We start from the raw sequence: 15,778 nt of genomic DNA on the forward strand, positions 1-15,778 counted from the left end.
CCACAGGAGTGGAGTTGCCTCTGCAGAGGGTTTCCTGCACTCTCATAAAGACAGACAGTGGACTGGACTTGGCCATGGCAGATAAAGGCACTCCACATGGAGTGGGTGGCCCTTTTAACCCCGTGAGGGCAAGGACTGCAACATGCATTCCAGATGATGCCCGACATTGAGTTTTGCTATGTGTTGGGGATGTAACTGTTTGCTGTTGTAGGATGTGTGTTCAACTGGTAGCATTGTGTGCTAGGAGGATGCTACAGAGGGCAGAACCTACATAATCCATGGGACAAGAGACCCTGAAGGGGTGGAGTGTGGGGAGAGAGAAAATTAGACAAGATGGCACATTCAGGCTCTCACCCCATGTTTCATAAATAATGACTATGTAACAGCTGAGATCATTTATAGCATTATGCATGCATGTCACAGGCAGATTCTCTACCTGTGAATAAAGAATCTGCCTGCAATGCAGGAGACCCATGTTTGATCCCCGGATCAGGAAGATCCCCTGGAGAAGGGAATGGCAACCCACTCCAGTCTTCTTGCCTGGAGAATCCCATGGACAGATGAGCCTGGCAGGCTACAGTTTATGGGTTTGCAGAGTCGGACACGACTGAGCGACTTTCACTTCACTTCATGCATGCCACAAGGTACTCGCTTAGTCACAGGTTGTGTGTGGTGATGTTGTGTTACGTACGCTGTTATGGCTGTTGTACCAGCCAGAAGAGAATAAATGCGTCTGCAGTTCCCATGGCTCCTAGCATTTTCTTCTGGCCTCTCGGCTCCCATCTTGCCTACCATGGGTTCAGCGAATAGTGTACACAGTGAGATACAGCAAGACAACTAGCATCACAAGCAGGATGAAGAGCAATACAATTCACCTTTGGCTAGACTACAATCTACAGAATACTTAGGGCTACAACACTGCCTGTATTGAAACCATTAACAAGGACATAGTAGGTTGGGTTCCCTCAAGGCAGAGTCTAGGCAAGAATTTGTGCAACAAGTTTATTGAGGAGAGGATCCCTGGACTCACTGGTAGACGGGCAGGGAGGTGAGACAGGGAGCCAGGTAGAGCTGTGAATGAGCAAGTGGGTTAGCGTTCTGGGCAGCTGGAGCTCATCCCCTTGGGCACCTTGGGAAGAACATAAAGATCAGACCTCAAGAGTGGCCTCCCCCAAGGTGTGAGAAGCCTGAGGATACTTATTCACCAGCTTTCATCAGTTACTGGGTAAGCGGTTGCTCCCAGAGTGAGTCAACCATGCTCCCAAGGCCAGAGAAAAGCCTTAAGGCCTCCACGGGGGTTTGACATAAGAAGCCTGCAGCTAGCACTGAAACACCAAACGCAGAACGACACACATAAGGCTCTGATATCCTCTGCCAGCCAGCGGAGAAGAGAAAAGCCTGGGCATTAGGGAAATCTACTACAACACAAAACACCATCTGCCCAGAGAAATGCATACACAAATGTGATTGATCACAGCGTTATCCACACCTACTGACTTATGGTGAGGTGGGGTACCGAAAGATAGCGCATGGGCCATTTGATACACTGGGGTATTTTTTTTCCCACCAAACAAAAACTGCCAAATATGACTCTGACACGCCCAGGATCTTCAAAGTTCTATTGCATTTGGACTCATGCAATGGAGAATTTCAGTCACAACATCTTGCCAGACATTCATCAAGTTGTTTTTAAAGGACTCAATAAGTGATTAGCTTATGGGTTTTCAAGCCAACACAAATGCCTTTGCCAACTAACTCTGGCAAAATCTTTCCCCACTAAAGTTTAGGATACAGTACTTAAAGCATTGCAAAAACATGTTTGAGTCAAATCAATACCCCATCATTAACTATAAATGGCTAAAGAATCATTAAATGTATACATATTATCTCTTTGTGATTTGAGGGGAATGCTAAGGCCTGAGACAGAGTTGGTTTAGATGCTTTATTGTTCTTGCCTCCTCTCCATCTTTTGAGCATTTGGGGGAAAACTTTCTTTTCATGGAAAAATTAAATCAGCAAATTTCCTGAGGTTTGCTGTTTAGAATCATAAAAAGTGTTAGCTTTTAGGGTTATCTCAGTCAATCAAAATGACTCATAAAGGTAAGATTTAGAATCTTTCTTCTTTAGCAAAAGACATAAACAAGAGGTGATCCTGCTTCTTCTGTCTGGATTTTCTCAGTGCAACTGCTCCAGATTTACATGAAAAGGGTCCATCAGTCAGACTTTCACTAAAATTGCAAAATGACTTAAAGTTAGTCATTTATTTATCAAACATTTCTTGAGTACCGACTAAGCGCCAGGTACTGTGGGAAACATAGCGGTTACAAGAACCACAGGAGACCTTTCCTTCTGTGCATTGCTTATGTTAGCCAAACAGTATCCATTTTTATTCATGGTATCTTCATCCAAATTTCCCTGTCATCACCCTGGGGTCACCCCAAGAAAAGACAAGTTTGGAATGAGGGTGAGGAATCTGGAAAAGGAGGGAGACCAAATCTTTCTAACTACTATTTCTTCATTGAAAAAGTCTGGCCTTAACTGTTCTGCAAAGCATCCTGTATGCCTTCTAAATTTTCCATTCCCTTGAAGAACTGAAGGTTGCTTTATAGGCCTTTAATTTAAAATTCTGAAAATGTAAACCTAATGCCTTTCTGCTGAAAGTAGAAAGATATTTTTGTTATCACAAAACCATTATCCAAAGACACTAAAACAGTGAGTGCACTTTTCAAAGTCTTCGACCTGCAGGCACCACTGGACTTCTAGAAAATGTCCTCTAACTTGTAAAGCAAAAGAGGCAAAGAGACACAGAATGAATTAGAACAGCCACAACTCCCAAACAGCTCTTTCGGGATGGCAGCATGCCTGAGTGACTGGTCTTTCCTTAAATGATCTCTACCAACTGGAACACCTCCAGGTGGAAAAGGGAGATTACAACGTTGAGTGAGTTATGCATGTCTATGAATCATGTTACAATCATCTTACACTCCATGGCAACAAGGTATTTCAGTGAGATCAAAATATGGACTAAAATTGGGCTCAACGATAAATGAATTATTGGGAACACTTCTAGGGGCCTTGACCCTTAAGAATTACCACGACCATCACCATCACCCTCGTTTATTGATCATATGTGTCTGGCATTTTATAAGGATCTTTTTTTCTTTCCTCACATATCCCTGTGAGGTATGTAGGTAGCATGCTCCCTGTGATAAATGAGAAAAGATTCAGAGAGATTAAGCGGCTGTCCAAGCTCTTCTATGGGCTTCCCTGGTGGCTCAGCTGGTAAAGAATCCACCTGCAATGCTGGAGACCTGGGTTCGATCCCTGGTTGGGAAGATCCCCGGGAGAAGGGAAAAGCTACCCACTCCAGTGTTTTGACCTGGAGAATTCCATAGACTGTATAGTCCATGGGATCGTTAGACACACGACTGAATGACTTTCACTTCACTTCACTTCACTTCAAGCTCTTCTATAATTTGAATCTAGATTCTTTTCAGAGCAAAGCTAATCCACTTCCTACTTTAAATAGCAATGACAAGAAACAACAAAAAGGTCAGGACAAGAGAAAAAAGGTTTTAGCCAACTTTTGATCACCCTGAAGAAGTCTTATATTCATGACATTTATAAAAGGAGAAGCATAGAAAAATCTTCATACTTATTTCTTGGGACTGTAAGAGTGAGTGATTTTTGGTTACAAATACACCCTCATTAGTTGGGACCACTTTTATTTATCTGTATATTGTATACCTGGCAATAGTATATTTTTGAGAAATTCCAGGGACAGTAGATATTTACTGCCAAGGAAGATATTTTCAGTCATTTTTAATACTATTGTATTAGCAGGACTACATAGAATGCCATGTATATAGAGGCATAATGCACCAACTTTTATCCACAGCGCTTATAATCTGACTTTTGTTTGGTGTCCTAATTAGTCACTCTTGGCACTCTCCATGTAAATAGATTAAGAAAAAATTCATTCTTGATAAACATTCCAAATATCCAAACTTTCTTGCAGTTTGGACTATCTGAAGGGGATGTGAAAAGTGCAAGTTGCAAGTATGTTATGTTTAACAACGGGGTTTTTTGAGAATTGTTTCACAAGAAGATTTAGTAAAAGCAGATGGTTTTTCTTACTACAGAAAAGGTGAAAGATGATTCTTCAAGGAGTGCTTCCCATAAAGTTTTTTATGTACACCATAAAATTTGATTTCACATGGCACAGCGTCCTTTTGGACAGTTTTCTAACCTGGACTTTTGAGTAAAAGATAAGCTTCCCTTTCAGGTTTCCTTTGCACTTCTAATATTTTGGAATAAAATGTGGGAGGAGGGAGAAAGCTGATAACTTCCTTTATGAAGGAAAACTTTTAAGGCCACCTATATATTAGACAATGCTATACTGGAAAGTTTTATCTTAAAATAGTACTCATCAAATAGATCCTTCTTTTAAAAAAGCAGTGTGACTGTGGATTCGGTAACTGCAGAAATTCTTAATGAAAGACTTGTAATAGCTTTCCTGTCTTAAGTCTCATGATTTTTACAGACACCTCAGGTATTGCTAATCAACATTACCACCCTAGTCCCCTATGGAAACCTTTCCTCCAACTGACAAAGACCACCTCTAATATCTCCATAGAGTAGACTTCTAAAAAGAGAAATGAGAAATCTTTATCACAAAAGGACACAGAAGAAAATAAATGACGTCCTAGGGCCAATATTTTCCCTCTTCCCGCCTGCCTGCCCTTACCCGCCCCGTTGACATCATTTGCACAGTTGAGCCGAGCCAGCTAGCTGAGGATCCACTCACTGCAGAATGTTACTGGGCATTCATAAAAGGGCGGATTTCCCCGTCTTCTCTCCTCCCTTCAATCAACAATAAAACTTCAGGCAGCTTTAATGAATCTGGGTGACTGCAGGAGCAAACCTACATGCTGGGTCTGGACGGGCTTGGAAGGGACTTTTCTTGACCCCGGCTGGTTACAACCTCATCCATCCATTCCCCGTTCGGTCCCGGGTGCCTGCCACACTCCAGACCCTGTGCTGGGCGTGGGGACACCGTTAGTGAATGGGGGCAGTCGTGAGGTGCGAAACAGGGAGCCGGGTGCAGAGAGCGACCCGAGGGTGCTGTGCGCTCTCCAAGGGGAGGATGCGAGAAAAAGTCGCAGCGAGGGCAGCGAACGCTGCCTGGAGGAGGTGGAAACAAGCGGCGGGTTTGAGCTTCTTACACTCCTTCGTTCCTTTCCCGGGGTCCTCACGCAGCACCCTCCATCCGGCGCGTCCCTTCCCTGCATCCACTGACCACTTGCCAACCTAGTTTTGGCTCTGGTCGGTCCGGCCAACGGCGGCTCCAGCGCTTACCTCGGGGAAACGTCCTCGCGGTCCCCTGCCCTTCCGGAGCCCGGGCAGATCTCGCAGCGCGCGGAGCAGAGCGCAAGGCACCGCCGGGAGCTCAGTGCCCAGTGCCCCGCGCCGGGGAGACCGGCGGTGACCGGGGAGACGCTGGAAGGGAGGAGGCGGCGCGGGCAGCCTCTGGCCTCCCGGTGTCCCGCAGGCGGGCGTTAGCTCCCAACCCCTCTTCGCTGCTATATAAACGCTTCTCCCCGCCCCCAGCCGACCCTTCCCCGCCCCGGCGGCCCCGGCCCAGCGCGCGTCCCCGAGGAAGGGGACGCAGCCGTAGGGAGGGGATGGAAGCCGTTGAGGGGTTCCTGGGGCTGTCACTGCCCCGCCAACCTCTCCCCTCCGTGGAACCTCTGCCCTCGGCTGCAGACCCCGGGAGGAAGCTGAGGTCGGAGAAGTTGGGGTGTTGGAGGTGCGCGCCTTCTCTGCGCCCGCCAGATGCGCAGGGTGGTGGGAACTGCCCCAACTTGCCTGTGAATGGAGACCAGACCCTGCGCACCCCATGACGGAGGTCAAGCGCCCTCGGAGGTCCCCACTTGGAATTTAGGGTCCAAAGCAGAGTATTTCTGACTCTCTCATCCACTGACGGTCCATTCATTTGTCTATCCATGCATTCATTTTACAAATGTCTGCGCACCTTTAAATGTTGCTATTAGGTGCTTGGGATGCAAAACCAAGTCGGGCTCTCAGTTCTCAGCCTCACTGCGGGACCAGTGGAAACAGAAACGGGGGTGGTAATTGCTGGTGGGGTAAGTGAGGCCAGGAGAACACAGAAGGAGGGATCCTAATTCAAGTATTGCAGGGCCAAAAGGCTCTTCCCAAAGGAAATGAAACTCAAGCTGAAATCTAAAGAGTGAGATAGGCATGAAAGCATGTGTAGGGAAGGAAATTAGCTAAGATGTCCTGGTCAAGCTCTCTTGACCCACTGGCCCCTCTGCTCTTGCCCCACGTTTTGTGAATAATGATTATGCAACAGCTGAGGTCACATATAGCCGTGTGCATGCACCTCAGAAGGTACTTGCTTGGCCACAGGCTACTTCTGTTTGGTAAGTATATATAAGTTCCCCTGGAAAAGTCCTGGAGGGTTGTGTGTGGTTATGTTGTATTATATTATGTCTGCAGCTACTGGCTGCTGCCCCAGGGAGGAGAGAATAAATGTGTCCGCAGTTCCTAGGACTCTTTGCGTTTTCTTCCAGCCTCTTAGCGCGCACCTTGCCTTCCATGGGTTCAATGAACAGTGCGCACAGTGAGATACGATGAGACAATTGGCACTGTTAGCAGGATCAGTGACACCGCAGCGAAAAGAGAGTCCCAGACAAATGAAGCAACAGCAGCAAAGACTGGGAAGACAGACTTCTGTTTCCACTGTCCCTCTACACCGTAACTAAACTTGACTATTTAGTGTTATACTAAGTAAATAAAAAATTTAAACCTGAAGAATGACAAATTTGGAAGTGGTGGAATTGAACACAAGCAGTCTAGACTAGGGGGTGCTTGTGTAGCGTGGAGTGTCAACTTGACAAGCTGATGAGTTCAAAGCAGAGATGGTTCCCATGGAACAAGGATTCCTTTGGAGTCTGGGCCATAACTTCAAAACTCACACCATTACCAACTGTAATTTTGGCCAGGTCATTAATTTTAGTTTGTTCCCCCATGAAATGTAAATAAAGACACTTACTCATGCCCCTCACTGCTTTTCTGGGCACCTGATATTCTCTGCTAGACATCAGAAGTTGTTTTGTGGAGTTTGCTCAGCGTTCAAATGTTCTTTCGATGAATTTGTAGCGGAGAAAGTGGTCTCCCCATCCTATTCCTCTGCCATCTTAGCTCCTCCCCCTCATGCCTGCCCCTCACTGAATGGCAGAGCCATTCAGTGGCTTCATAGGCTTGGCAGAGCCAAGCCTGGTTGATAGACTTGGCAGAGCCAGGATAGGTGACTACGGAATGGAAACTCTTCTGTGGGTCCCTAGGCTTTGGTGCAAAGTAGACTGAGATAACATTGGAACACACACACACACACATGAACATTGGAACCTTCAAATTATTGTTGTTTTTACCTAAAATGACTAAAATTAATTCAACTTTTCATATTCTTCCAGAGCATTAATATTATTAAACTACATTTCAAAACTCAAGTTTACGTTCTGCGTTTCAGGATCATTATTGAAAGAGGCAGGTGTAGTTCCTGCTAGCAGGGTTTCTAACCAATAGCCAACTCCCCAAAGTTGTAAAAGTGTACCACACATACAAACAATGCCCATTTTATTATAGCAGCATGGGAAATACTGATAGAATGGCTTCTGCAGTTCAGAATTCTCTGACTCATGATCTAGCCAGAACCAATGATCATGTCAGATCAATAATGTGAGGACTTGATAGCATTGCCTTGACAACAAGTCAAGTCCCCTCAACATATTGTTTTGGGGTCTCTCAAAACACTCTGTTTTATGTCCCCTGGATCTTTTGATGCCCAAACCAATTTTACAACTGTACCAAACTTTGGCCAGCACCCAAAGAATAATGCTTCTTTTTACTTAAACTAGAGCAAAAAGGCAGAGAAGGAAGAAAGATCTTGTAAATGCAGGTGGTTGCCTAAAATGACCCCAATTTTCCCACTGTGCAACCCTTAATTTCTGAACCAGAGAAATAATGAGCAACTGGCCAGTTCTCTTTGCTCTATTTCCAGAGCTTTTTGAGGAACATCTTTAACTTCCATGGAAATATGGGTAGAATATGTGCTTGAATGGGTTTTTGGCACCTATGACAGCCTCATCAAACTGGTCATGAATTTCATTAGAAAACATGGACAACTCTTAACCTAATCCATACTTATAGGTGGTCTACCATAACAGTGATGAGATTCTGGGAGCCTTGTACATTCGTAGTTCAGCCTTTGGGAGAAAATCAATGTCTTTTCCATTAGCTTGGGAATATCCAGGTTTACTTCTCTCATAAATCCAGGACTCAATCCAGATAGACTTTCACAGCTTAAACCCTCAAGCTACTAAAGTTATCTTCTATTGGACCTTCCAAAGTCAAGCCATCTCCTTGCCCACTCCACCCCTCCTGATTCACGCCAATTCATCTTTCATTCTTCTGACAGAGGGATCTTTCTAAACCACACATCTGCTCAATCACTCTGCTGACTTTATACCCTAAAGGGCTCCTCACTGCCTGTAGATCAGAATCCAAACTCAGGGCCCTTTATGTCTATTCCTATTCTTCTTTCTGGCTTCTCTATTGCCCTTCTGCCCTCCTTCCACCACTATTTATGAAGCCTGGTGCCCTAGAATTGGTCACCATTGCTTGATCTCATTTTGCTTTCATGTTTCCTTGCCATAGATATGGCTGCTTCCTCTGCATTTACTTACTCATTGTTTCAATGAAATATGTATTGAATCCTTCCATAGGTCAGGCACTCTGAAGGATTGGAATCATTTTTATAATGATAATCTGTATTTTTCATCATACATTAAGCTAATATGTGGAATGCAGGCATCTTACTTGTTTTACTGAGATCTATTTGACAAACACGTTTTAAATACCTACTATGCGGTAGATACAGCCTTAGGCACTAGGATGTGATTAGCTATGGTCTCCACATTTAGGACCTCTGAGCCTTGTATTGGAGATGAGTCACTAGGCCAATTATTAATGTGATAGTAGTCTGTACGCTCTGGGTACCACAAGAGGAATTCTGGAGGCAGATGATACTTGGGATCAATGTTGAACCTGGGGTTGAATTAGGAAGTCTGAGGGATCAGTATCCATGAAAGCATGGAAGTCGGTGGCTGGCTGATAGAGGGGCCTGGTATGAAGTGAAGATGGAGAAGGGAGAGCAAGTAATTGTCAGGATGTGGGTGAGTGCAAGATGACTCTAGAGTAACTCCCAGGTTTCTGACATTAAATGTGAGGCCTTACTGAGATAGTGAACCCAGGAGGGAGAGGGGGCTTGAACAGGGGAGGGAGGAAAGAAATAATTCTATTTTTAGTATTTTGAGTTTGAGATGTCCGGGAGCTGTTCAAGAGGTGATATTCAGTAGCCAGAATTGGAAACAAGATTTGGGTTCATCATAAAATTGGTAGTTGAAGCCACAGGAGTGTATGAGGTGATATATGGACTGTTTAATCATTCATCACTCATTGTGGAAAGATTCGTTGAGCACGTACTGAGTGGGAGGCACTATTCTATACACTAAAGATATACAAGGGACCAAACAAGCAAGATTCCTGCATGCTAGCAAGGTTATGCTCAAAATCCTTCAAGCTAGACTTCAGCAGTATGTGAACAAAGAGCTCCCAGGTGCACAAACTGGTTTTAGAAAAGGCAGAGGAACCAGAGCTCAAACTGTTCACATTTGTTGGATCATAGAGAATGGAAAAGAATTCCAGGAAAACATCTGCTTCATTGACTAGGAAAAAGCCTTTCACTGTGTGGATCAAAACAAACTGTGGAAAGTTCTTAAAGAGATGGGAATACAAGGACACTTTACCTGCCTCCTGAGAAAGCTGTATGCAGCTCAAGAAGCAACCGTTAGAATCAGACATGGAATAATTGAGTGGCTCAAACTTGGGAGAGGAGTACCTCAAGGCTGTATATTGTCACAGTGTTTATTTAACTTCTATGCAGAGTACATCGTGTGAAATACCAGGTTGGATGAATCACAAGCTGGAATCAAGATTGTGGGAAGAAATACCAAAAACCTCATATATGCAGATGAAACCACTCAAATGATAGAAAGTGAAGAGGAACTAAAGAGTCTTTTAATGAGGGTGGAAGAGGAGAGTGAAAAAGCTGGATTAAAACTCAGTGTTCAAGAAACTAAGATCATGGCATCTGGTCCTATCAGTTCAGTTCAATTGCTCAGTTAGGTTCGACTTTTTGCAACCCCATGGATGGCAGCATGCCAGGCTTCCCTGTCCATCACCAACTCCTAGAGTTTACTCAAACTCATGTCCATGGAGTAGGTGCCATCCAACCATCTCATCCTCTGTCGTCCCCTTCTCCTCCCGCCTTCAATCTTTCCCAGCATCAGGGTCTTTTCCTGTGAGTCAGTTCTTCGCATCAGGTGGCCAAAATATTGGAGTTTCAGCTTCAGCATCAGTCTTTCCAGTGAATATTCAGGACTGATTTCCTTTAGGATTGATGGGTTGGATCTCCTTGCAGTCCAAGGGACTCTCAAAGATCTTTTTCAACACCACAGTTAGAAAGCATCAAGTCTTCAGCACTCAGCCTTCTTTATAGTTCAACTCTCACATCCATATGTGACTACTGGAAAAACCATAGCTTTGGCTAAATGGACCTTTGTCAGCAAAGTAATGTCTGCTTTTTTAATATGCTGTCTAGGTTGGTCATAACTTTTCTTCCAAGGAGTAAGCATCTTTTAATTTCATGGCTGCAGTCACCATCTGCAGTGATTTTGGAGCCCAGGAAAATAGTCTGTCACTGTTTCCATTGTTTCCCCATCTATTTGCCATGTATTGGTGGGACCAAATGCCATGCTCTTAGTTTTCTGAATGTTGAGCTTTCAGCCAACTTTTTCACTCTCCCCTTTCACTTTCATCTAAAGACTCTTTAGTTTCTCTTCATTTTCTGCCATAAGGGTGGTGTCATCTGCATATCTGAGGTTATTGATGTTTCTCCCAGCAATCTTGATTAAAGCTTGTGCTTCATTTAGCCCATCATTTCTCATGATGTACTCTGCATATAAGTTAAATAAGCAGGGTGACGATATACAGCCTTGATGTACTCCTTTCCCAATTTGGAACCAGTCTGTTCCATGTCCAGCTCTAATTGTTACTTCTTGATCTGCATACAGATTGCTCATCAAGCAGGTGAGGTGGTCTGGTATTCCCATCTCTTTCAGAATTTTGCACAGTTTGCTGTGATCCACACAGTTAAAGGTTTTGGCATATTCAATAAATCAGAAGTAGATATTTTTCTGAAATTCTCTTGCTTTTTCAATGATCTGACAGATGCTGACAATTTGATCTCTGGTTCCTCTGCCTTTTCTAAATCCAGCTTGAACATTCAGAAGTTCTTGGTTCACATACTGTTGAAGTGTCCCTTGGAGAATTTTGACCACTACTTTGCTAGCGTTTGAGATGAGTGCAATTGTGCGGTAGTTTGAACATTCTTTGGCATTGCCTTTCTTTGGGATTGGAATGAAAACTGACCTTTTCCAGTCCTGTGACCATTGCTGAGTTTTTCAAATTTGCTAGCATATTGAGTGCAGCACTTTCACAGTGTCATCTTTCAAGATTTGAAACAGCTCAATTGGAATTCCATCACCTCCACTAGCTTTGTTCATTGTGATGCTTCCTAAGGTTCACTTGACTTTGGCCTCCAGGATGTCTGGCTCTAGGTGAGTGATCATACCATCATGGTTATCTGGATCATTAAGATCTTTTTTGAATAGTTCTTCCATGTATTCTTGCTACCTTTTCTTAATATTTTCTGCTTCTCTTCTCCAGCTAGGCCCATTGATTTTCAGATCAGCCAAGGGAGTTTGTGTTCCTGATGTCAGACTCCAGGTCTGGGGTGTCTAATATGTGTCTGGAACCCCTCACCCCCCCAGGGAGGATCCCTGAGCCTGTGATATCCCCTCCTCTTCTGTGTCCCCTGCTAGTAAAGTGGGTACAGACCAGATTGCTTTTTCTCCCTATCAGACTCCATGTGGATTCTTCTTCACAGCCTTAGTTGTAGAGAAGCTCACCTGCCAGTGTCCAGACCACTTTCAGTGAAAGTCTCTCTATAAATAGCTGCATTTTTGATGTGTTTATGAGGGGAAGTGAGCCCAGCATCTTCCTATCTGACATTTTGATCTTTCATGTTGTGTGTGTTCTGACTGCTCCACCAACTGACTGTTCCTCCATCTCGTCCTCTCCCCCAATTCCCTGAGACACAATAATATTCAATTTAGGCTTATTAATAACCCTATAATGACTTATAAATGTTCAAGTGAAAGGAAGAGTCACACATCTCTCACTTTAAATAAAAAACTAGAAAAGATAAAACTCATTGAGAAAGGCATGTTGAAAGCTGAAATTGGCTGAAGTCTATGTCTCTTGTGGCAAAGTGAATCAAGCTGTGAATGCAAGGGAAAAGTTCTTGAAAGAAATGAAAAGTGCTGCTCCAGTGAACACACCATGGTAAGAAAGTAAAATAGCTTTATTGCTAATATGGAGAAAGTCTGAGTGGTCTGAATAGAAGATCAAACCAGTCACTCCTTTCCCTAAACCAAAGCTTAATCCAGAGCAAGGCCCTAACTCTGTTCAATTCTATGAAAGTTGAGAGAAATAAGGAAACTGCAGAAGAAAAGTTTGAAGATATCAGAGGTTACTTCATGAGATTTAAAGAAAAAAGCTGTCTGCATATATAAAAGTGTAAAGTGGAGCAGGAGTACTGATGTAGAAGCTGACGCAACTTAGAAGATCTAAATAAGATCATTAATAAAGCTGGCTACACTAAACACAGATTTTTAATATATGCAAAGCAGCTTTGTATTGAAAGAAGATGCCACCTAGGACTTTCATAGCTACAGAGGAGAAGTCAATGCTCAGGTTCAAGTTTCGAAGAACAAGCAAACTCTCTTGTTGGGGGGCTAATGCATCTGGTGATTTATTTTTCTTTTTTGTAAATTAATTTATTTTAATTGGAGGCTAATTACTTTACAATATTGTAGTGGTTTTTGCCATGAATCAGCCATGGGTGTACATGTGTCCCCCATCTGAACCCCCCTCCCACCTCCCTCCCCATCCCATCCCTCAGGGTCATCCCAGTGCACCAGCTCTGAGCACCCTGTCTCATGCATCAAACCTGGACTGGCAATCTATTTCACATATGGTAATATACATGCATCTGGTGATTTGAAGTTGAAGCCAGTACTCATTTACCATTCCTAAAATCCTTGGACCCCTATGAATTATGCTAAATTTACTCTGACTGTGTTCTATACGTGGAAGAACAAAGCTTGGATGACAGCACATCTATTTACAACATGGTTTACTGGATAGTTTTAGCCCTTCACTGAGACCTGTTGCTCAGAAGAAAAGATTCCTTTTAAAGTATGACTGTTCCTTGATGATGCATCTTGTCACCCAAGAGCTCTGGCAGGGATGTGCAATAAGATCCATGTTTCTTTTATGCCTAACAACACAACATCCATCCTGCAGTCCATAGACCAAGGACTTTCACTTTTAAGTCTTATTCTTTAAGAAGTACATTTTGTAAGGCTAAAGCTGTCATAGATAGTGATTTTTTGATGAATCTGTGCAAAGTAAATTGATAACAAGAAAAGGATCCACCATTCTAGATTTCATCATGATTCAGAAGAACTAAAACCATAAACATTAACGGGAGTTTGAATTTCAACATTCATGTATGACCTTGAGGGGATTTAAGAATTCAGCTGAGGGACTAACTGCAGATGTGGTGGAACTAGCATGAGAAATAGAATTAAAATTGGAGCCTGAAGATGTGACTTCATTGCCGCAATCTCATGATAAAACTTGAATGGATGAGGAATTGATTCTTATGCATGAGCAAAGAGAATGATTTCTGAAGATGGAATCTATCCTGGTAAAGATGATGTGAAGCTTGTTGAAGTGACAACAAAGGATTAAAATATTAAACTTAGTTGATAAAGCAACAGAAGGGTTTAAGAAGACTGATTCAATTTTGAAAGAAGTTCTACTGAAAGTAAAATGGTGTCAGATATCACTGCATGTAACAGATAAATTGTTCATGAAAGTATGAGTCAATTGATATGTCAAACTTCTTTACTGGCTTATTTTAAGAAATTTCTACCACCACCCTGATCAGTCAGCAACTATCAACACTGGGGCAAAGATGCTCCACCAGCAAAAAGATTATGATTGCCAGTCTCAGATGATGGTTAGCATGGTTTAGCAATAAAGCATTTTAAAATTATGGTGTGTATGTGTGTATATATATACTGTTGTTCTTGTTCAATCACTAAGTCATGTCCAATTCTTTGTTATCCCATGGACTGTAGTATACCAGACTTCCCTGTCCATCACTATCTCCCAGAGTTTGCTCATACTTATTATTCACTGGGTTGGTGATGCTATCTAACCATCTTATCCTCTGCTGTCCTCTTCTCCTTTTGCCTTCAATCTCTCCCAGCATCAGAGTCTTTTCTAGTAGGTCAGCACTCCCTATCAAAGTGGCCAAAGTACTGGAGCTTCAACAGCAGTCGTTTCAATGAATATTCAGGGTTGATTTCCTTTAGGATTGACTGGTTTGATCTTGCAGTCCAAAAGACTTTCAAGAGTCTTCTCCAGCACCACCATTCAAAAGCATCAGTTCTTCAGTGGTCAGCCTTCTATATGGTCCAATTATCATACCCATACATGACTACTGGAAAAACCATAGCTTTGACTATGGACTTCTGTCCACAGAGTGCCTTTTAACACACTGTCTAGTTATGTCATAGCTTCCCTTCCAAGGAGCAAGCATCTTTAAATTTCGTGACTGCAGTCACCATTCACAGTGACATTAGAGCCCAAGAAAATAAGATCTGTCACTGTTTCCATTTTCCCCTCATCTATTTTAGCCATGAAGTGATGGGACTGGAGGCCATATTCTTAGTTTTTGAATGTTGAGCTTTAAGCCATCTTTTTCACTCTCCTCTTTCACCTTCATCAAGAGGCTCTTTAGTTCCTCTTTGCTTTCTGCCATTAGAATGGTATCACATGCATATCTGAGGTTGTTGTACATGTGTACCACATCTTTTTTTAATCCATTCATTTGTTGATGGACATCTAGATTGCTTCCATGTCCTGGCTATTGTAAATAATTGTATAATGAACACTGGGGTACATGTGTTTATTGGCCATCTGTATGTCTTCTTTGGAGAAATGTCTGTTTAGGTCTTCTGCTCACTTTTTAATCAGATTGTTTTTTTTTTCTGATATTGAACTGTATGAGTTGCTTGTATGTTTTGCAGATTAATCCTCTGTCAGTTATTCACTTGAAATTATTTTATCCCATTGTGAGGGTGGTCTTTTAATCTTGTTTATAGTTTTCTTTGCTGGCAATAGTTTTTAAGTTTAGTTAGGTCCCATTTGTTTATTTTTGTTTTTATTCCCATGACTCTAGGAAGTGGGTCATAGAGGATCTTGCTGCAATTTATGGTAAAGAGTATATTGCCTGCATTTTCCTCCAAGAACTTTACAGTTTTCTGGCCTTACATTTAAGTCTTTAATCCATCCTTAGTTTCTTTTTGTGTATAGTGTTAGGAAGTGTTCTAGTTTCATTCTTTAACATGGAGCTGTCCAGTTTTCCTAGCACCATTTATCAAAGAAGCTGTCTTTTCTCCATTGTGTATTCTTGCTTTCTTTGTCAAAGACAAGGTGC

At 42.7% G+C, this 15,778-nt stretch overlaps 1 protein-coding gene across 1 annotated transcript in view; it reads right to left on the reverse strand.

The window, feature by feature from the left end:
- COL6A6 (collagen type VI alpha 6 chain) overlaps nucleotides 1–5,564 on the reverse strand; it is a 147,042-nt gene extending 141,478 nt beyond the window's left edge. Inside the window, exon 1 of the mRNA XM_043474750.1 lies at nucleotides 5,359–5,564. The gene's annotated coding sequence lies outside the window, so the exon portion shown is untranslated. The remainder of the gene's footprint in view (nucleotides 1–5,358) is intronic.
- Between the last annotated feature and the right edge of the window lie 10,214 nt (nucleotides 5,565–15,778).

The sequence above is a fragment of the Cervus canadensis genome, chromosome 7, assembly GCF_019320065.1.
Source record: "Cervus canadensis isolate Bull #8, Minnesota chromosome 7, ASM1932006v1, whole genome shotgun sequence".
In the NCBI taxonomy this organism is placed as follows: domain Eukaryota; kingdom Metazoa; phylum Chordata; class Mammalia; order Artiodactyla; family Cervidae; genus Cervus; species Cervus canadensis.